We start from the raw sequence: 22,500 nt of genomic DNA, 5'->3' as shown, positions 1-22,500 counted from the left end.
TCTCCAATTTCTCCAATATCTTCAAGATCTCCAAGATCTGCAATATCTCCAATATCTCCAATTTCTCCAATATCTTCAAGATCTCCAAGATCTGCAATATCTCCAATATCTCTAATATCTTCAAGATCTCCAATATCTCCAGTATCTCCAATATCTCCATATATCTGCTGCTCATTCTTCCTCATGCTTCAATAAATCACCATGGCCTTATTCCTCTCCTGATCAGTGTAGCATGTGCTGTCTTCTCCCTTTCTCTCTCTCTCACACACACACATGCACAGAAACACACACACACACACACACAAGCAGAATTTCTCTGTGTTCACTTAAGCACTTGAGTGATTCTGACACCCCATTCAGCATGATTAAAGAGGCGTTTCTCATTACACTCGGCTGGCTGGAAGGGCCAGCAAACTTCCGCCCTGCCGTCCTCATGGCAGATGGCTGAAATGAAACTACAGGCAAACTGTCAGCCATCCAAGAATTAACTTTAGCCTAATGTATTTTCCCCTCGTATGTAATGTTATTAGCAGGATGTGAGACGAGAGAGGAGCAGACCCCCCCCCCCCCCCCACACACACACACACACACACACACTGGGAGGGGGAGGGGTGGGGTGGCTTTACATGTGAATTCATCTGTGATTATCAGAAGAACAGTTCGTCTTTGCTGGATGGTAATACAGCAGGCGTGAGTGGGCTGGAGCTTTCATTTGTTTCTATTAGCTCAGAGGTCTGGCAGTAATGGACAACGTTCATTAAAGAGAAGAATCTTGGAGAGGCGGCTGTGCTTGGGCAGACCTGCTGATGGATGGAAACATTTAGGAGATTGAACCTTTTGAGATGAGAGGCGGACATGGAACCAGTCAGCGAAGAAGTCACTCTTAACCATCAACTGGACCCACGATGTACACACACATGCTCACCTACACACACACATACTTGGATACAAACACACCAGTGCTCACACACACATGATCACAAGCTCAAGGATGCACACACTTGCACACCTGTACACACACATACAAACCTGCACTCAAACATGAACGCACAGGAGCACACGCACACACCTGCATCTAGGGTTAGGGGTTAGGAGTTAGGGGTTACGGCTTAAGGCTTAGGGGTTAGGGATAGGGTTCCATATCTGCTTTGGTTGATGCAGGCCCCAGTGAAACATCATCAGATGGCTGTCTGCTCCAGCATCTTGTGAAAAACCACACAGCAGCCTGAATGACACATACCAGCCTGAATGACACACACCAGCCTGAATGACAAACACCAGCATGAATGAGACATACCAGCCTGAATGTCACATACCATCCTGAATGACACATACCAGCCTGAATGACAAACACCAGCATGAATGACAAACACCAGCTTGAATGACACACACCAACTTATAAATATAACCCAGTCATAATCACTGAACTAACCATCATCCAGTCAGTAATCACTAAATAAAGCATAACCCAGTTATTAAACACTGAACTAACCATAACCCATTCAGTAATTACTAAATAAACCATAATCCAGTTATTAATCACTGAACTACCTATAACCCAGTCATTAGACACTGAAATAACCATAACCCAGTCATTAGACACTGAAATAAGACATGAGTCATAACTTCATTTTTATTTACTGTAATTTATTTTTATCTTTTTTTATTTCACTGCTTTCATTTCACTGTCATTCCATAAGGTGACAAATGTACTGACCGGCCAGAATTATGTGATGTATGTTTCCAAGGCCACTTGTATCAGGGGAGTCAGAGTAATGAAGCTTAATGTAAACAGATGAGTGGCTAATTATTCTGATGCCCTTTTTGCCTGTGGAGGACATCTGAGGAAGACAAACTGACCCAGGTCACATGTCTCTTAAACTCATCCAGATCACGTATCTGCAGCAAAATCAATATTCCCAAACACACTTACCTGACCATGTTACAATCTATACAGTTTCCCTATAAAGAGCAACGGATTCCACATCAGGTTATTGGAACACCTAGAAGAGGAGAAGGTCACAAAGGTTAAACTACCAGTAAACAGCAGCACCACAGCTGACCTTCATTTGGTGTGTAGCTTGATTTACACGCAAGATTGAGCTCTTCAAGCTCTTCAAGGGGATCAGAAGAGGATTACGGCCCTGAAGAGGAGGAGCCGCGCTGGATGGGGGACGGACAGCAGGCCTGGCTCCGCCTCCTCACAGCCTGGCTCCGCCTACAGGTAGAAGCAGCATGGAGGAAGAGCTGGAGACATCAGTGGCGCGCTGCATGGCCGCCGGCTCCTCGCTGAGGTGTTAGGAGTCACTGTCGTCTGTGACAAATACATCACCACAACCGCACACAGCGACACTGCAGCTCCAATCTGGTGAAAATATTTTTTATTGCTGCTTTTTGGAATAAATCTTTCACCATTTCTGCACACCTGCACCATTAGTGTGTGTGTGTGTGTGTGTGTGTGTGTGTGTGTGTGTGTGTGTGTGTGTGTGTGTGTGTGTGTGTGTGTGTTTGTGTTTGTGTGTGCCTCTACAATTTTGCCTACTATAAGCCACAGCAGGACTGCTATCATGTCCTGCTGTTTGATTATATCACCTTCCCTTGTCACCATGCACCATGTTTTATATCCATTAAGAAACGTGGGGGATACAAAACGTTGCTTCTAACAGGCCCTGGGACGAAGATGAGGGGTCACAACCACCCAGTGGAGCTGTGGAGGGAACAGTCTCAGCTGGTAATCCTACCCATTTTACTCCTTCACCCTGAAACACTCACACCAAGCACAGTCTTTCTCAGTCTCAGAGTCTCTTCCTGTAAGTCCTGCTCATGGGACAGCATAAAAGATTTTACCCAAATAATTTACATTTCTTTCAAAGCTGTTTTTTTTTTTTTTTTTGTGAATCGTGTTTTATTGGGACTTATGAAACCACATTTTAACCATCAAATAAAGTTCCGTGCATTCTCTGAATTTGACGGAAGGTAAAATCCCCGGAGGCTTACACTTTACGCAGTCAAGGGGCACGGTCTCCATTTTGGTGGAGGCAGCACTTTGAATAAATATGCTTGAGCAGGTCTTCAGCACTCGTGTCTGAGGCATTATGTAGCTAATATCAGAGGTAGCCGGATCCAGCCGAGCCGGGCCCGGAGCTGCCAGCAGACCTTGGCCCTCAAGCTCTCTCTTTTGTTTGCCATGCAGATATTCATGAGTAAGCTTCCAATATTTCTCCACCCCTGTCCCTTCATGGTCTGGTGATAAAGGACAAAAGCTCTGTGCTGTTTTCACACCAGTTCAGCGTTTAATTCCACACAGGTGCGAATGGAAATGAAGCCCTTTTGTTTTCAGTCTCTCAGCGTTCCTTCACCTGCAGGAAGAGCAATCAGCCTCAATGCGGCCTTCAGGTCTTCGGCTCATTCACGAACTCCGCGTCTGCTTGTACGGAAATGCTCTGAAGCGCCACCACAAGACTAACCTACCATGAAACAGCTGCTCTCTGACGCAGTGGGATTTGTCAAACCAGCGGATAAAACGGCTTTAATTGGCTGTAAAAATGACCCGCATGGCCGCGGGAGGCGTTTGCGTGGGTCTCAGGCCCCGTCGGCCCCGCCCAGCCAGGAGTGAACACAGTGGGGTGTAATAGGGTGATGTGTGATGTGTGTGTCAGGGACAGCAGATGGAGCACCACCACCAGCACAGGTTCTCATGGGTGGAGGGTGGGTGCTGTGGTGCAACGGGAAGGTGACCTCATGTGACAGGTAAAGTATTACAGAGGGGTGTGAACTACACAACTACAGAATGGTGTGAACTACACAACTACAGAGTGGTGTGAAATTGTCACTATCAACCCCTCCCTCACCTATGAATGTCTTGTTTCGTTTGCCATGTGTCTATGTTTTGGTTTCTCATGTCTTTTCCCTTGACACACCCATGCCATGAGTTTTCCTCTCTGTCGGTCCTTTCCTTGTTTTAGTTTTTACCTTGTTTTCTGTATACCACGCCCATGTTCTTATCCCCGCCTTTGATTATTGTCGGCTGTGTCGTGTTAAGCCCTTGTTAGTCTTGTATTTAAACCCTGTGTTTTGCCCTTCGTGTTGTTGGTGATTGTAAGTACTGTGTGTGAGTTTCTTGTGGTAAAGTTTGTTCAGGTGTTATGTTTCTTGCTAATACCCATGTTCATGTCACTTTATGTCTTGGTGTTTTTTGTTAGATATATTGTTACTACTTTCAGTAGTGTTTGGATCTTATATGTTTGGTGTTTTTCTATTGCTAGTGCATTTAATTATTACATACATTAAGTCCATCAAATATTTGTTTGCATTCTACCAAACCTACATTACAACTATGGTTTGTGCTTGTTTGTCTTAGTATGCTTGTACGTGTCAGTTGTTTCATGTACAGACTCCCTTTCGGATTTGACCACTGGCTGCCTGTATAACCCTGAATGTGGTCTGTTCTTTTATTAAATCTCACTCCTCAGTATTGGTGTCCACTTTATTGTTCCCTAACGCCTGCTGCGTTGCAAAACCACAGAACTATGGAGCGGTGTAAACCACACAACTACAGTGGGGTGTTAACTACACAACAGGGGCAGTCATGGCCTGGGTCGTGGGTTCGATTCCCAGGTCTGAGGCCATGACTGAGGTGCCCTTGAGCAAGGCACCTAACCCCAACTGCTCCCCGGGGGCCAGGCACGTGTACACCACAGCTCCCTAGTAGTCACTTGTGTGTGTGTTCTAACTGCACAGATGGGTAAAAAGCGGAGGACAAATTTTGATTGTAGTGAAAAATCACAATTGACAAAATATGGCACATTTTAATTTTTAGGGGGTGTGAACTATGGAGCCTGCTGTTGGGGAGAAGCCCCTGCATTTTGCCTGCCGTCCGGACACTGATGTTTCTGCATTATGTAATGGAGATTGTCCAACCCAAACCCTATTTTTACTGTGTCTGATCTAACTTTAACCCATGTTTTACAATTAGCCCTCACTGATTTGCTTCTGTTCACTCAGTGTGTCAAACTGTGTGTGTGTGTGTGTGTGTGGTGTGGGAATCCAGGTGTAATCAGTGGGATGTGTGGAGATGCTTGCTGCTGTGAATGCTCTCATTACCCAGAGCTTTGGCTAATTATCCAACTGCCATTTATATATAACCTCTTAGAGTATATATAATATATATATAGTGATGTCAGTAACGCGTTACTCTAATCTTATCACTTTTTTCGCTAACGAGTAATATAATGCGCTACTATTTCCAGTCCAGTAATCAGATTAAAGTTACTTATCCAAGTAACTGTGCGTTAGTTACTATTTTTATTTTCCCTAGTAAAAATATATATATTTGCTTTCTTTTTGGCTCAGTTATACTTTTGCGTCTGACCGTAGCGCTTAACTCCGCACAATGCTCGCGACCCTGTGAGAGCGCGAGCACGTTACAAGTCATTGCGGGCGGAGCCTGCACGCGCCAGGGTTGCGTTATCAATAAAGTTTCCCTCCTCGGGATTTTTGGATTAAGCAGTTTTTGCCTCGGTTACTAAACCTGCTTCAATACATTGCTACTGTTAAAATGCACTTCCAGTAAAGTGAGTATTGGAAAAAAAATTTTTGTTGCTGAATGTAACTACTAAAGTAACTTGTAATCTAACGTAGTTACTTTTAAAATCAAATAATCAGTAATGTAACTAAGTTACTTTTAAAAGCAGTAATCAGTAATCAGATTACTTTTTCAAGGTAACTAAGCCATCACTGTGTATATATATATACACACACAGTATATTGCCAAAAGTATTTGCTCACCCATCCATATGATCAGAATCAGGTGTTCCAATCACTTCCATGGCCACAGGTGTATAAAATTAAGCACCTAGACATGCAGACTGTTTTTACAAATATTTGTGAAAGAATGGGTCGCTCTCAGGAGCTCAGTGAGTTCCAGCGTGGAACTGTGATAGGATACCACCTGTGCAACAAATCAAATCATGAAATTTCCTCGCTCCTAAATATTCCATAGTCAACTGTCAGCTGTGTTATAAAAAAATGGAAGTGTTTGGGAATGACAACAACTCCACTATGGAGTGGTAGGGCATGGAAACTGACAAAGCGGGGTCACGGATGCTGAAGCGCATAGTGCGAAGAGGTCGCCGACTTTCTGCAGTCAATGTGGCTTTCAGATTAGCATACATCACCAAGTGCAATGCAAAGCGTCGGATGCAGTGGTGTAAAGTACGCAGCCACTGGACTCAAGCAGTGGAGGCACATTCTCTGGAGTGACAAATCGCGCTTCTCCATCTGGCAATCTGATGTACAAGTATGGGTTTGGTGGTTGCCAGGAGTATTGTACGGTACCGTCTGACTTCATTGTGCCAAATGTGAAGTTTGGTGGAGGGGGGATTATGGTGTGGGGTTGTTTTTCAGGAGCTCAGCTTGGCCCCTTATTTCCAGTGAAAGGAACTCTGAATGCTTCAGCATACCAAGGCATTTTGGACATTTCCATGTTCCCAATTTTGTGGAAACAGTTTGGTGTTTGGACCCTTCTAAAATCCCCATAAACACACTCCTAAACCTTGTATATATTTCCGGATGACACCAAATTACAAATAATAATAATTATGGTGTAACGAAATATCAAATGTGTACAGTTTTTAGAAATGCAAACTTCTATGGCTCTTCTCTGCTGTAACATTTGCATGGAAATGTCACCGTATAAAGCTGAAAGCACCTTCTTCCCCCTTAGCTCTCTGGTAACTCCAAATGATCCTTTTGAAATGATTCGGTTATAAAGCAGCGCCTTATAATAAAACAAAATGATGAATATCAACTCGGTTTTAATCGTACCTCTGTACGTTGTATAATTACTTTTCTCCAACTCCTTGTAGGCAGGTTCAAAGACTGTCTGACTGAAAGAGAGAGTGAGACAGAGTGAGGGAGAGAGAGAGACAGAGTGAGGGAGAAAGACAGAAAGAGAAAGGGAGAAAGAGGCCGAGAGAGGGAGAAAAGTCATTGTGAATGCAGATAATGAAATGTCTTTTTGCTTCTGATCTTTTTGAGCCTTCTGATGCTCTGTAGTCTCGATATGCCCTGACTCAGTAATGGTGACGACAAATAACTGCACTTGTCTCCTTCCTCCTCCTCCTCCTGTGCTCCTGCTCCCTAATCCCTTTGTCTTAATACCCCACCTCTTCTCCTGTCTTAATACCCCCACCTCTCCCCCTGTCTTAATACCCCCACCTCTTCTCCTGTCTTTATACCCCCACCTCTCCCACTGTCTTAATACCCCCACCTCTCCCCCTGTCTTTATACCCCCACCTCCCTCATGCTAGTGCCCCCCTTCCCCTGCCCCGTGCTCTTATACCCCAGGCAGGCCTTTTCTGCAGATGCCCTGGGGACTGCCGGAAATACATCCTCCATGCAAATGAATTCTTCAAGCCCCCCCCCCCCCCCCCCCCCCAGGATTCTTCTGAAGGGGTGAACTCGAGTGCAAGGCAATGTGCAGGCCACGTCAGGCAGAGACAGACAGGAATGTCTCTGATCAGCTCTCCTCTGCTTGGGATGGGACCAAGCCCAGGAGTCCACAGCTGCAGTAGCCCCCCTGTGTGAGGAGACACTCTTCCAACAACAGATTCACTTTGTGCAGTTTTATTAAGGACACAAAAGCAACACGTGTGGTGTCCAGAATGTTTAATGCAGAAAGCATCATGCAGTGACGTTCAGTTTCTCACACAGATTAGAAAGAATGACAGCTGCTCTGTGTGAAACCCCCATGTCCACGCAGGCGTCTGTCTACAGACCTGGCGCTCATGCCTAATTCATCCTCTTGTCTATCAAATGTGATGTGATGTTCGCATTTTCTTCTCTGTGACCGTTGAGGATATTCTCATGGTCAGCAATGGAGATTGCACTCCTTTCTAAACATGGCAGCACATTTCCTACATGTTGCTAAAGTAACAAGGGGTAGCTGCCGTTGTAGATGTTTGTAGGTGGACATTCTCCATGTGATCTATCTACTATCTACGATCTATGGGTGGTAATAGATTATCTGGGATGGGGAATCCCATCTGCCCCAAACACTGGGAATTGCCCCAAACACTGGAAATTACCCCAAACACTAGGAATTACCCCATACACTCGGAAATGCTCCCTTGATTGCCCATCCATACCTCTAGCCAAACCTCTACCCAAATCTCCATCCACACGTCCACCCATACCTCCACCCATGTCTGCTCCCATACCACCATAAACACTCCCTGTCTGTCAGTAGGGGTTCCCTGGAGATGCTGCTTATTTCTTCTTGTCCTTCATGCCGCACGTCTGTCCCACCCATCCTGGAAAAACTGGGTTTGTTGTCCGATGGCTGCAGTGAACCAAAACTCAGTTCAGCCATCAGTAACATTTAAGCCACAGTTCACTGGCATAACAAAGCATAAAACAGCTAAGCTTAGGACATAAAACTGTCTATTATTAACTGATCCATCCACGCACGGCTGAAAGAGCATGCTTTTGTAGACCAGGTTCTGATGCACCCATCAGGGAAGCAGCAAACTGAGCCTCTCACCCCTTGGCCCTCTGAAGGTTGGCATAGTTTATTGCTGCCTTTGAAGGCAGCGGAGGTGCTGTATGTTTAGGTTTGGCTGGGTGTAGCACATAGACTTATAAGTGGAGCTGAAAACCAAACTGCTGGAGCCAAGGACAGTCAGGGGTTGAGCGATCTCAGAGGCTTGATCAGGGTTACACCAGAGTTAAAAAACTCAGGGTTATTTAGGGTTATTCAGAGTGATGGCCCAATGGTTGTGATCTGGGTTTTAATCATTTATTTCTGCACTGATGTTAATAGCTTTCAAAATCTTTTTTTTTCTATCTAGCATAAAATATTTACTCAGCTTGAAAGCTATATTCAGCAATATATATATACCATCTTATATTGGACATTTGTACATCAGCCAAAAACGGCTTTGACATAATAGGAAAGAATCTCAGCATAGGAGAGTTTCACAGTAGGAAAAGAGTTTCACAGTAGAAGTTGGATCTTTACCAGGAGAATAAGAGTTTCATATTTCAAGGAGGATTTCACAGTAGAAGTTGGGTTTCAAAGTAGAAGATGTGCTTCACAGCAGGATTACAATAAACATCTCCAGCAGATGAGGGAAGAGCAAATGTGTTGAGGACACCTCACAGCTGTAGTCACGAGACCCAGTATGGATGTGACGTTCTATGGATGTGAGGCCTAAACATATTTCAGCAGTAAATGTTTAAAAGGCATCTGCATTCAATTCAACATCTGCAATCAGCAGCATCTCCTGAAGTGCTGGAGTTCGTAGAAAACAGCGACTCCGAATGAGGTGCAGAAGAATGACCTTTGAGTGCCCACTCTCCATTTTCTGCTCATGCAGGTCTTATTTAAGAGAGCGGAGTGAAGCTAAGGACATCAACAGAGATGTGCTGAGTGGGACCATGTTGGAAAACAGATGTCCTTTACATTTTCATCTACCCGTTCAAAGAAGCGTATTTTCCGTGGGTTGTTTTGTGGTCACGATCTCAGTGCCGAAACAGATGGCTGTGTGTCCTCTCCCTCCGCTCGGGGGCAGCTAAACGATGCTCCAGTCCCCCCTTGTCCCATGGAAGGTCTCCATACACATTGCCAGGGGGGAAAGTGTCTCATCCTCCTCTTCTCTGGTGTTGACAGCATGACTGTGTTTCACATTAATGCTTCATGCTGGTTTTTTTTGTTAGAACACTTAATCCAAAGTGGCTTTCTGAAGAACCCAAGGAACCCACATTAAGTACTCTACAACAGGGCACTCTCTGAGGTTGTCTTGCTCACATGGCGATCTCCTCGTAGTCCCCCACCACTGTAATGGTCCAGGCACTGCTTCTCTCCGACCCGCCGGGCCTATTCCTGCACCTTGGGAATGAAAGTGTGAAACAGGGAGTGAGAGGCAGACAGAAAGAGAGAGACAGAGACAGACAGCCAGTTCCTAGCTCCCTCACTACTACTCCCCCAAAAGTTTGTTGTAGTGCTGGTCCAAACCTGTGGGACTTCAATAACACTGCACATCAGTTCCAGTGCCCTCCTCCAGATGGCGCCCATCAACTCTCCCTCCCCCATTCAAGTGCAGTTCCCTGACTGAGCTCGGATACGCTCCCTCCCGAGGGGGGCCCCTCAAACCACATCTCAGTAGGACTGTATATAGTCCCTTCTCCCATCCTACATTAATGAAAGTCACGCCATAGCAGTAGAGGCTGCCTCCTGCCTTCAGTGCCCTCTAGTGGCAGAGCCCAGAGCTGCATAGACTGTGCTGCCACAGGTCCTCACACCTGGGCACACCCACAGGAAACCAGGCTCTGCAGAAATCAGCCTGCTGTGCTCGGACCCTGTACACAGACGCTCTGCTGTGCTGACGAATGCTGCCACTACAGAATCCACATGCTGGAGCTGCCCACTTCCCTGCTGACATCATCACCTGAGCACCTGTGTCCTGATTCAGACTCACTGGGAGAAATCCATGAACTCTGGCAGCCTGTGCTGATAGTGATTAGCTTCCCTTTATGGGCCCAGCCAAGTGTGGCCAGCGTCCAGACAGCCGGAGGAGAGTGATTACGATGAGGTCGTGGCAGGGGGCCGGTGGGTTTGGAGGTGATGTTAATCAGATCACCAAAGCTGCTCGCGTGTGGTGGACAGACGTTGCCTGTCTGTTTGCAGGTGGAGAACACCTCCGTGCTCCCACCAGAAGACCTGCCCATAACTCTGCCCGGCGGGCGGGTACTCATTTCTATACCAGGTTGGACCAGCAGGACACATTCCCAACAACTTTCATTAGCATTCCAATCACATATCGTCCTAAATAACGTAACTTGTCCCAATGTGTCATTTCACATGTGATCGAGGCTTTTGTCTGTTCTGTGGATCAATGTGGATGGAGAAGAGCACAGCCAATCACTTGTCACCATCTGGTGAGCAGCACAGCCAATCACGTGTCACCACCTGGAGAAGAGCACAGCCAATCACGTGTCACCACCTGGAGAAGAGCACAGCCAATCACGTGTCACCACCTGCACTCTTCATGTTGCAACTGCTGAAATGACAGTAAAATAGATTGCCTGAAAATGTATTTATTTTTTGGTCTGTTTATTTAAGTATTTACATTTTTTATTTATTAGGTCAAACTTGAAATCTATATATATATATATATATATATATATATATATATATATGATGTGCTACGACACCATTGATGTTATTTGATGTTATTACTGGTGATGACCTCTGCATCCCAGTATTTCACAGGACGTCCTGATGTCCAGAGACCCGACGTCCAGAGACCAGACGTCCACAGCTGCTGCAGGTGTCTGTTATCCACTTCTGTCAGTGGTTCTGGGAGCAGGGCTTGTTGAATTACACTAATCCTTAATCCAGCCAAACATTCCCAGCTTTTCCGGCTGTGCGTGACTGATTTGTGATGCTCTCTTAAATCTCACCTCACCTTAGCTGTCTCCACAAACATGGGGGAGTAGGAGGGGCAAAGGTTGTGAGCTTTGAGTTGAGAGGTTCACTGAGGAGCCAGTTGCCCTGGCAACCAGCAGAACCTTTCCACACTAACTTCCTGCAATCCCATCCGTGATATACTGCTTTTCCCTGAGAGGAAAGGAAGAGAGGGAGGAGGAAGAGAGAGAGAGAAAGTGACACAGGGGGAGTTGAAGGGTGGGAGTTAAAGAAGGTGAAAAGGAGTGGATGACAGAGAGAAAGAGAGAAAGAAAAGAATTATGTATTAGAAAAATGAGAAAGGGAGAGACAGAAAGCAAAACTTAACCAAACTAAGAGGGATATAAGAGGGCGATCAGACAGACAACACACTAAGAGAGATGGACTGAAGAAAAAGCATACAGGTAGAGATAGAGAGTAAAGAAAGAGAAACTCCCTGAGTTCTTCCTCTTTGCCCTGTGGGTTCCACCAGAGATAGGAGCTCCTCACCACGCTGGTCCAGAGAGATGAGTTCCTCACCACGCTGGTCTAGAGAGATGAGTGCCTCACCATGTTGGTCCAGAGAGATGAGCTCCTCACCACACTGGTCCAGAGAGATGAGCTCTTCACCACACTGGTCTAGAGAGATGAGCTCCTCACCATGTTGGTCCAGAGAGATGAGCTCCTCACCACACTGGTCCAGAGAGATGAGCTCTTCACCACACTGGTCCAGAGAGATGAGCTCTTCACCACACTGGTCTAGAGAGATGAGTGCCTCACCATGTTGGTCCAGAGAGATGAGCTCCTCACCACACTGGTCCAGAGAGATGAGCTCTTCACTACACTGGTCCAGAGAGATGAGTTCCTCACCACGCTGGTCTAGAGAGATGAGCGCCTCACCATGTTGGTCCAGAGAGATGAGCTCTTCACCATCTTCACCACGCTGGTCCAGAGAGATGAGCTCTTCACCACACTGATCCAGAGAGATGAGCTCCTCACCACACTGGTCCAGAGAGATGAGCTCTTCACCACACTGGTCCAAAGAGATGAGCTCCTCACCACGCTGGTCCAGAGAGATGAGCTCTTCACTACACTGGTCCAGAGAGATGAGTTCCTCACCACGCTGGTCTAGAGAGATGAGCTCTTCACTACACTGGTCCAGAGAGATGAGTTCCTCACCACGCTGGTCTAGAGAGATGAGTGCCTCACCATGTTGGTCCAGAGAGATGAGCTCCTCACCACACTGGTCCAGAGAGATGAGCTCTTCACCACACTGGTCCAGAGAGATGAGTTCCTCACCACGCTGGTCTAGAGAGATGAGTGCCTCACCATGTTGGTCCAGAGAGATGAGCTCCTCACCACACTGGTCCAGAGAGATGAGCTCTTCACTACACTTGTCCAGAGAGATGAGTTCCTCACCACGCTGGTCTAGAGAGATGAGCGCCTCACCATGTTGGTCCAGAGAGATGAGCTCTTCACCATCTTCACCACGCTGGTCCAGAGAGATGAGCTCTTCACCACACTGATCCAGAGAGATGAGCTCCTCACCACACTGGTCCAGAGAGATGAGCTCTTCACCACACTGGTCCAAAGAGATGAGCTCCTCACCACGCTGGTCTAGAGAGATGAGCTCTTCACTACACTGGTCCAGAGAGATGAGTTCCTCACCACGCTGGTCTAGAGAGATGAGCTCTTCACTACACTGGTCCAGAGAGATGAGTTCCTCACCATGTTGGTCCAGAGAGATGAGCTCTTCACCACACTGGTCCAGAGAGATGAGCTCTTCACCACACTGGTCCAGAGAGATGAGTTCCTCACCACGCTGGTCTAGAGAGATGAGTGCCTCACCATGTTGGTCCAGAGAGATGAGCTCTTCACCACACTGGTCTAGAGAGATGAGCTCCTCACCATGTTGGTCCAGAGAGATGAGCTCCTCACCACACTGGTCCAGAGAGATGAGCTCTTCACCACACTGGTCCAGAGAGATGAGCTCCTCACCACACTGGTCCAGAGAGATGAGCTCTTCACTACACTGGTCCAGAGAGATGAGTTCCTCACCACGCTGGTCTAGAGAGATGAGCGCCTCACCATGTTGGTCCAGAGAGATGAGCTCTTCACCATCTTCACCACGCTGGTCCAGAGAGATGAGCTCTTCACCACACTGATCCAGAGAGATGAGCTCTTCACCACAGTTCTCCAGTCACCCCCTTGCCCAGCACTATTGTATAGACAGAGTTCTCTCCTGCATTTGTACTTCTGTGACAAGCAGTGATGTCAGTAACTCGTTACTTCATAATATGTTACTCTAATCTTACCACTTTTTTCAGTAATGAGTAATATAACTTTCCAGTCCAGTAATCAGATTAAAGTTACTTATTTACCTGACAAATTTTAATGTTGCATTGTGTTCCAGGTTTGAAAAATGCTGGAATTTTGACTAACGTAGCCTACTTAAAAATACTTGAAATTGTAATGGTATTTCGTTTCACTGACTGAATAGTTTGCTTGTATTACGTTCCCAAATATATTTTAAAATAATACCGCGCAGCAACACAAACGTAATGTTAGGAGATACATTATTTAAATGTCAGGAGATACATTGTTACTGTTAAAAATGCACTTCCAATAAAGTGAGTATTGGAAAAACTAATCTTGCTGCTGAATTTAACTACTAAAGTAACTTGTAATCATCAAGTAATATGTAGCATAACTAAGTTACTTTTTAAAGGAGTAATCAGTAATCAGTAATCGTATTACTTTTTCAAGGTATCTAAGCCATCACTGGTGGCAAGGCACCAGGACTCCAAGGAGAGTCATAGCAGAGACAGGACAGTCATAGCGTTGGCTTGTCCTTACCTATCCAGCCAAATACAAACCCATCAGAATTAGTGGGAAAGAAGAGCAGGAACCATTCGGCCTGGGTCGGGTCCAACACAGTGGTGTGTTGAGAGTACAGCTCACAGGCAACACCATGAGCAGCACCTCTGCTGACCTTGGCCCTTGACCATCTTACACATAATGGATGTGATTCCAGTGCGGTCCGGTTCCGACAGCTCCCACACCTGGCCAGGCGGAGCCAAGCAAGGTTGTGCTAAATTTAGCCCTGTAACAAGAGGAAGCACAAATCGACCCGACCCGAGCAGATCCAGGAACTTTCACAAGCTGTTGTAAACCCACTGGTTCTGGTACCCACAAGTGATTAAACATTTACATATGACTGAGAGAAATAAAGATTATAAGAGTAAGAGAAATAGAGATCACATTTACATTTACATTTACATATACTTTTACATTTACATATATATATATATTTACATTTACATTTAAGGCATTTAACAGATGCTCTTATCCAGAGTGACTTACAAAGTGCTTTGCATCCGTTCACAGAATTCATCCTAAGTAGTAAGAGATAAATTGAAAGAGCTAGAAAAAGAGAATAAGAGTGAGAGAAAGAAAAAGAGTGGAGGAGGTTAAATGAGGAAAGACAAAAAGAGAGAATGATAGCAAGAGAAAGAAAGAGAAGAAAGCAGAGAGACAAGGAGGGACAGAAAGATAGAGAGACAGAGGGAGAGAGAGGTTGATGATGAATGGGAGACAGAGAGAGAAAGAAAGAGTAGTATGCACCGTGGTTGCTAAGACATGTGTGTGCATGCACTGTTGTTGATAAGACACATATGCGCATGAAGCAGCCTCTTTGTTATCGCTGACTCACTCACGTCCCCTCCGACCTGGACAGTCTCCCCTCCCACCAGAGGGGGCGCTGTGAGCACAGGTACCTGGGTAAGCAAGGGTAATTTCCACTAGCTGGATCATTTCTCTGCTGGAACCATTATGCTTGACAAAAAGAGCCAAGTCAGAGGTCAGAGGTCAGTTTGGGGAGAGTGGATTAATAACTAATGTGAGCAGCTTGTCTGGGCCGCACATGTTTGTCAGTTGTTTGTCACACAATTGTCACACGATTGTCCCACGTTTGTCCCATGTTCGTCACAGTGGTGGCAGGCAGGGGGCCTGTAGCACTGGCAGAACTGAAAGTACCAATCACAGCACCTTACAACATCTTTCAGCACCTCACATTGGGCTTAATGTCAGGTTGGGTCACGTCTTTGGACACATCAATGCTTTCACACTTGCACACACATTTATGCTGTAAAGTTTTGGCTGTGATCAGGAATAATTCTGCAAAAGTTCTAGATGGGCCAATGCACAGGGTTGCGGCGGTCGGGTGCTGTGGTTGTATTTCACGTTGTGTGCCGCAGTCGTCATACATCATCGATGAAAATGCCAGCACAGCCGCTCCTGTTCTGATGTTTCCAGCGGTCATCTGTGTTTCATACGACACTCCAATGGAATTCAGTATGAATCCTGGTCTAAATTCTGTCTTGTGATGGTCTCAGTCTTTTCTGGCTGACAATAAGGGCTTGATGTTTCGAGGCTCTGATGTTTTCATTGACCTATTATGTCTCTGGATTAATGGAGTTGGATTTGGGAATTAATATTGTGTGTTGACATGCTTGAAGGTCTGGTCACGATGTTATTCATTATTGGAAGCTGTATAAAATATTAAATGGTGTGTTTCAAACAGCTGCAAAGTGTCAGAATTTATCTAATGGCATCGCATCACTTAAAAGGAAAGAGGGTTTATTTCTGGGCTGTTTACCTGCTCATTCCGGCACATTCTGCAGTAAACAGCAGAGTGAAAATGTCTCTGCCAATTGTCCTCATTTGTGAGGATTGTCACATTTGCATGAGTCAAAAATAAAAACTCACTTTCTCTGTCTTCATCTAATCCTGTAATGGTTATGAGTTTGTTACAAGCTACGTTTTGCTCATAATCCTGTACTGTAATTATTGTTGTCATTGTCAGGTTCATTGATTGGTTATTATCAGCGAATAGCAGTGACAATGCAGCCTCTACTCTCAGAGATCTTTGCTGTACTGGGTCACCGAGATACAGCAGGGGCCTAATTGGGCCTCTAACCACTTTCTGGGTTGAGTCACATTAATTAAGCCCAAGCGTAGCAGGGATGCCTGCTGGGATAAGTCATAGACACACCCTCATTGCCTGGTGGGAACCTCATCAACTGAACCATCAAAAGCCTGACCAGAGCCTGATCACTTGACCACAGCCTTATCACCTGACCACACCCTGATCACCTGACCACAGCCTGATCACCTGACCACACCCTGATCACCTGGCCACACCCTGATTACCTGGCCACACCTTGATCACCTGAACACAGCCTGATCAGCTGGCCACACTTTGATCACCTGACCACAGCCTGATCACCTGACTAGATCCTTGTCACCTGACTGGACCCTTGTCATCTGGTCAGGCCCCCTCACTGCAAACACAAGCAGAGTCTTTTGATTAAAGTCACATTGCGTGCACTACTGTGTCTCAATATATAATGATCAAATAGCTAATATAGCTTTGTGTAATGGCTAACTAGTGCCCCCTACAGCTCTTCTGAGGGCACTGCTACTCTCCTGTCTTCTGCCTTCTGTGGGTTTCGTTTTTTTTACCCTGCACCACCATCACTATTATAAAACTCTTGTTAGTGCAGCCAACATGCCGTTGCATGAGAAAGTTCATCACAGGGCAAAAGCTTAATGTGGGAGATGAGATGAAAGCTTTCCTGAGAAAACACAGCACCATTAAGATACACAATTATAATGAATCTGGACATATGGATGAATAATATTTATTTGAACAACTATGGAGGTTACTGGATATTTATTGAGTGTTGCGGTATGTTTTCACGTGTTTTAGCAGAGATGTGGGTCTGCAGGGCCCCTGATCTTTAAAACGTGATGAATGAGACTGGATCCTATTCAGATTTCATTCTGAACCATAATGCAGTGACTCACAGAACAGGGTAAGAGACACTGTGAAGGCTTTGACTACAGCAATCCATGTTTTTGCAAAACAGACTGCTAAAACCTATGAATCATCAAAACATTGTTTTATTCATAAATGGAATTGGTAATGACAGCTCTTGCTCATACTGAGTACTCTGATTTAAAGTTGAAATTGAAAGTCATTTCAGCTTTAATTATGTGTGTGGTTGATGAGCTGTCATATCAAACATCTTAAGGCGTGCTTCGTCATTGTCTGAGGACTCTGCTGGGACTGGTCTTTCATTGGTCTACAGGCAGTTAGATCTTAATACCCCCTTCATTCCAACAGCAGTTTCTGAACCCACTTAAATTTCAATTTGGACTCAAAAGCAGTGAAATCCAATTGGCTCATGACAGGATAGTTTGTCAATAGCATCTAAAAGATGTTGGAGCGACAACATCAAAGTCCTGCCTACTCTCAGAACTTATAAAAACATCTCAGAAGCAAAGTAATAAGCCCCTGATCGAAAAGTGTTAGGGAATTATTATTTTTATATTTGACAGTATTTTATATAATAAAAATTTGCTTTCAAGCATGTCAAGAAAACTGAAGCTGCTTCTGAAATTCTAAATCCTCAGAATAGGAACTCTTTATGTGTAAGTTCTAATATTCAAATACGTTTTCTAACAAAATCATCAGTAATGCCCTCCAAAACCTTTAACTGATGTTGACGCCTGACTGAAATCCTATATATTTAATAAAAGACTATGAAATGGAGTTTCTTCAGTGCTCTTCAGAGGTTCTACAAACTTTCATCAGAGGTACAGCTGTTCCTCAGATGTTCTTCAGTTTCCTCAGTGCTCTTCAGCAGTTCTTCATATGTTCTTCAGTGCTTTTCAGATGTTGTTCCAAGGTTCTTCAGTGCTCACAAATGTACACCAGCCTCTAAGCGCTTACTCTGAAAACAAGTAGGAATTTGAGACATTCAAGCATCAGAAAATAAGAGTTTTAGGTTGGAAGTAGAAGATGCTACTAACAACAACCTGCTGTTTTTGTGTTGACTTTAATTAATGCACTCATTCATATGACTAATTAGTACACCCAGCCTTGGACGTATTCAACAAACATTTTTATCTCAAAGCAAAACAGCCTCCAGCAGCAGAGAAAACTGGAATCAGAGTATCAGAACCACAGACTGGCTGGTTTAGCTTTTTTTGAGAATTGTTGAATGAAACAGAAATCATATATTACAGTGGGCTCTAGGCATGGTGTTTATTTAACCAACATGTTTCCTCCGAGTTCTTGTTTTAAACAAGAAAGCAAGCTCAGAGTGAGAGCGTTCTTCTGAGTGCAGAGTGTCACAGAGGGATGGCAGATGAGTCATTTTTGTTCTTCAGGTGGTCAGGCACTTCGAAGGAGGATTCTGTGCCAGATCAGGGCAGATAGGAGACCTCCAGCAGGGGCTGGGGGCCAAGCCTGTAGGCATTCCTGCCCAACTTGCTGTATGGAAGTGGGGCTTTACGTGTGGGGGGTGGTGAGGGGTTATTGACAGCGGTGATGTGGCAAGGTTGGGTCATGTGTTCAAACAGAGGCAGATTTATAGGTGGGGGGTGGGGTGCCAGGTCTAGTATAGACAGATGTGTTTCTCAGAAGTGTGGTACACCTGTGCTCTTAAACCTGTGTCGTCTAGAAATCTGTGTCTGTTTGTCACAGGGCTTTGTAATGAAATCTCTGGGTCAGTCATGACTTTACTGCATTATAACAGCAGAAGGTTGCCTGTTCTTGGATCAGCCATTAGAGTATTAAACAGTGTATCATTGACTCAGGCACTGATGAAGTGGTCCAGTTAAGGAATGGCTGTGGAGCCCCAGGTCTACTGATCAATTCTCACCAGCAGTTCCTGACATAAATAAACACACACACACACACACACATGCACACACACACGCATACACACACACACACACACACACACACACACACACACACACACACACACACACACACACACACACACACACACACAGACACACAGACACACGCACACACACACACACACACACACACACACACATAATCGTGCTATTTGAGGCTCCAGAGGAGGCTCTCTGCTACAATGTGGGGGTCGGTAGTGGAGGGCAGTCATCCATGACAGGGGATTATGGGACATGTGTGTGTGTGTGTGTGTGTGTGTGTGTGTGTGTGTGTGTGTGTGTGTGTGTGTGTGTGTGTGTGTGTGTGTGTGTGTGTGTGTGCGTGTGTGTGTGAGTGTGTGTATATGTGTGTGTGTCTGTGTGTGTGTGTGTGTGTGTGTGTGTGTGTGTGTGTGTGTGTGTGTGTGTGTGTGTGTGTGCACCTCTCCCTTCCCCATCAGAGGGTCAGCACTGAGTGGTCAGACCTAGCTCCGGTTTCCAGGAGCGACTCCAGCTAAGATTCTGATTGGTCCAAGCCGCCACGGTTGGAAGTTCCAGGAAGGACGAAGCTCTTGATCTGGGCCAAGTGCCGGCACCCATACAAATGTGGGGGAGGTCTGAGCCACGAGCCTCTCCACACCTCCACTCACCAACACCTACGCTACCATTCTACGCAACACTGCTAACTCTGCCAACAATTAGTGGGCAATAGTAAGAAGCAATTTGCATTATGTAAATGAGATTATTCAAATTTACATAACTGTGTCTAATTAGTTTTTTTATTGTTAGTATGCCCATGTTAACTTTTTTGAATGAGGTATTCCTTGTTTATCAGACTACATTATTTCTGCATGTTTTGCTTCCTTAATGACTTCAGTCAGGACAATTTTGGGACACCCCCCCCCCCCCCCACCTCTCACCCCTCCCTTCTCTCCCCCCCCCCCACCTCTCACCCCCCCTCACCCCCCCCCGCCGCCACCTCTCACCCCCCCTCACCCCTCCCCCCTCTCCCCTCTGGTGTTAATGAGTGCAGTCTCTCTCCTGGACTGGCAGTGTCAGGCAGTGGGGAGAGGATCTGTCTGCATCAGTCCCGTTGATGTGTTTGTGCAGGAGAGGAAGCAGATTTAATTACCCATCCACACATCGGCACTTTTCTCCTCCAGTCATGGCGTGGCATCCTGACAACTGGACAAAACAATGTCTTCAGAAGCAGGCAGAATGAGCCTGCAGTGTGGTACTGGGAGAACCCCACCTGCTGAGACATTCACTCATATCCAGGGTCCAATGCTGGCATTCACGTTGTGGGTGGAGGCTGAAAAGCCCTTGGGAGTGACATACTCCAGAACACTCCAGAACACTCCAGCACACTCCAGCACACTCCAGAATACTCCAGAACACTCCAGAACACTCCAGCAGATTTCTAATGAAAGTGCTTTGATTTTTTTGGTATGGCTGCAGTGGAGAGTGTGGAGGGCATGGTGGTGGTGGAGGTGGTAGAGATGGTGGAGGGTGTGGAGGGCATGGTGGTGGTGGAGGTGGTGGAGATGGTGGAGGGTGTGGAGGGCATGGTGGTGGTGGAGGGGGTGTGGAGGGCATGGTGGTGGTGGAGGTGGTAGAGATGGTGGAGGGTGTGGAGGGCATGGTGGTGGTGGAGGTGGTGGAGATGGTGGAGGGTGTGGAGGGCATGGTGGTGGTGGAGGTGGTAGAGATGGTGGAGGGTGTGGAGGGCATGGTGGTGGTGGAGGTGGTAGAGATGGTGGAGGGTGTGGAGGTGGTAAAGATGGTGGAGGGTGTGGAGGGGGTAGAAGGTGGTGGAGGTGGTGGAGGTGGTGCTGGGCATGGAGGGTGTGGGGGTGTGGAGGTGGTGGAGGTGGTAGATACTCCACAGACGAAGGCCAATCACACATAATACTGAGTTTAGTATGTGTAGAACAGAGGGATTGGAACAAGGTTTAGGGGTTAGAAAGTCATTCATTTAAGGAACATGGATATATATGTATATATATATATATATATATATATATATATATATATATATATATATATATATATATATATATATATATGTATATATATATATATATATATATATATATATATATATATATATATATATATATATATATATATATGTGTGTGTGTGTTTGTGTGTGTGCGTGTGTGTGTAGATAGCTCCTCCTACTGAAACTCTAGCTCCTCCTACTGAAACTCTCACACACACACACACACACACACAGACTGCAACTCCACTGAGACCTGAATGGGCTGACAGACCCGAGAAAGCCTTGATAATGAGGCGTGGCTCCTCACGTGTCTCACGTGTCTCACGTGGCCTGCTCCCTGATTGGCTGTTTGCTCTTGTTTGCTTTTAGTCAGAGACGAAGGTCCTTATGGACTCCATTCGTTTATAACTGTTGACTGTGTAATTAGATTAGTAAGTACATTAGCGAGCAAACCACTCAAACTCAGCAGAGAAAATGATGTAAACTAAAGCCTGTCTGGGGGGACCTGTGATGGCGGGACCTGCGACAGCGGGACTCCCTTGACCAGCCCTCATCCCTCTGATGTGGCTGTTAAATCCCGCCCAGCAGAAGGGGCGTGGCTCAAGGTTGTTCATCTCCTGGCACTGAAGTGTCACCACAAGGTTGCTTTCATTCCTGTGCTGGGTGAGTATGGGTGGGGCAAAGCCCAGGCTCTGCTTCCTGACACGCAATTCCCATTTGTCGAGCACCTTGTTCAGAAAAGCTGATTGGCCGAAAGGTCCAGAGTGAAGGAAATAGATTTGGATTTTTGCTTTTGACTTGCGAGCCAGACGGCAGCATCTTGATGACGAGTGTATGTGACCGGAGGCCCTCGCCAGCACAGCTGGACCACAGAAAGACAATAACAATAAAAAATAACAAACGCTTCCCTGGAAACTCTCAACAGGCCCACAAAGCAAAAGACTGGCGGCAGTTTCTTCTTCACTGGGCACTAATCTTCTCTCCCATTAAACCGAAAATCATACGGATAACATATGGAGGTTCTGGAGATAATACAGAGGTTCTGGAGATCAAAAGGTCTGTTTGTTGATAGCTCCTCCTCTTTGTTGTGCATTTTCTGACAGTTTCTCTCCTTTGACTTGTACGGTAAAGGTCAAGATAGTGCTGCTGAGAACTATTTCTACACACCAGCTACATTAAGAAAGCGTTAATGTTTGGGGCGTACTGTCTGATTAGTTACATGTCTGTCAGCAGAGAGGCGTAGTGAACTGTCACCCCTAGTCTGCTGTACAATGAACCCTGACCCCTATTCTGCAGTAA

Source organism: Brachyhypopomus gauderio, chromosome 12 (assembly GCF_052324685.1).
Source record: "Brachyhypopomus gauderio isolate BG-103 chromosome 12, BGAUD_0.2, whole genome shotgun sequence".
NCBI classification, from domain to species: Eukaryota; Metazoa; Chordata; class Actinopteri; order Gymnotiformes; family Hypopomidae; genus Brachyhypopomus; species Brachyhypopomus gauderio.
This window is presented reverse-complemented; position numbering follows the sequence as displayed.